The sequence below is a fragment of the Aplysia californica genome, unplaced genomic scaffold (genome assembly GCF_000002075.1).
Source record: "Aplysia californica isolate F4 #8 unplaced genomic scaffold, AplCal3.0 scaffold00523, whole genome shotgun sequence".
NCBI lineage: Eukaryota > Metazoa > Mollusca > Gastropoda > Aplysiida > Aplysiidae > Aplysia > Aplysia californica.
In genome coordinates this window covers 227531-229138 of record NW_004797793.1, presented here as the reverse complement: position 1 = coordinate 229138, position 1608 = coordinate 227531, and positions in this window count along the sequence as shown.

The window sequence follows — 1608 nt, the reverse complement described above, 5'->3', positions numbered from 1 at the left end:
ATCTATCTATCTATCTATCTATCTATCTATCTATCTATCTATCTATCTATCTATCAAATACACACGCTCACCCATAGAATCTAATAAAATAAAAGAGCTGTAGTCCCCCCCCCTAAAAAAAGCAAAAAAACCCACAAAAAACCACCAACTAGTTTACAGGCTATTTGACTACTGATAATTCTAACAAATTTGTGTGACATAATTACATGTATAACCTTTTGGTAGAAAAATCAGATACGAGAATGTTTGCCTTTTTGATATCACAAATGGTCGCTTTTAAGCACAAGCGGGCTAACCCATATTTCGTGGTTTTCCTGAAATCTTGACCTTCACCAAAAGTGGGCATTGCCCTACCTATAGGAGAAGTTTGGTTTCATCGGTGTGTATTATTTGTTTAGTTATAGAGAAAAATCTCCTTGCGTTTAAAGAAAGTGAACAAGGGGCAAAAACTTTAATTTCGATTTTGTCAAAACAGCATTTTTCGGGATAGCCTCCTTGTGCTTAAAAGCAACCAAATATGCCTGATGTGGTTTGCTCCTTCTTTCTTCAAACTTCCATATCTTTTCTCCCTTTTTTCTTTGAAAGTTACTTTCAAGTCACAGCTCTAGGTCGGAGGCAAAATTCAAAATTCATTTTGAAACATAACTTTTGAATAAAATGCCATCTCGATTGTCATTCTTTCTTATCCATTGTGCTCTTATGTTTATAATGTGATGCATACACCCTAATTGACTGTGCTGTGTGGTTGGTTGGCGGGTTCTCTGGTGTGGTTTGATCCTTCTTTCCCATCAAATATCTATCGTCCATATCTCTCCTCCTTTTTGTGTATGTTACTCTCTTATAACACATCTATTCTTCGGCACTTATATTATGACCTTATTGTGTTGCAAATGCCATTAAACTATTGCTAAAACTAAAACTTAACTAATTACAGTGCTGTGATAGCATGAATGTCTGCTTATGTGTTACAGTTGATCAACAGAGCGTAGTATGTATGACGAGCGCATATTCATTGACTTGTGCGTTTTGTGTAGGGAAGATCTTCGGCACTAATATGACCGATGTAATTCGCATTGAGCATTTTTAAAAATAGAAAATGGAAATGAGCAGTATAAATGCTATTTATTACTATTATTATTGTTGTTATTATTATTATTATTATTATTATTATTATTATTATTATTATTATTATTATTTTGTTATTTTGTCATTATTGTTATTATTGTTATTAATATTATGATTATGATTATGATTATCATTTAAGTTGCAAAATATGCCATAAAAATCTTATTAAAATTTGTTAAAATCTACAACTGCCCAGGTTTGGCCGTCGGTGGACATGTTTCGGCTACTGCATCGTCTCCGTGGTGTCCTGTGCCGCTGTGGTCGTCGTTTTCTTTACAGGTCTGCCTCTTTTTCGTTGTCCTCTGAGTTATTCTTGCTTACAGGTTTCAGTTAAAATTTTGTTGCAGTAAATTGTGGCTTCGGTGGCCTAGTGGTGAGGCTCTCGGACTCGCAATCGTAAGTTCGTGGGTTCGAATCCCGTCAGGGGCCCGACATTGTGTCCTTGGGAAAGACACTTTACACAAATTTTCCTCATTTCACTCA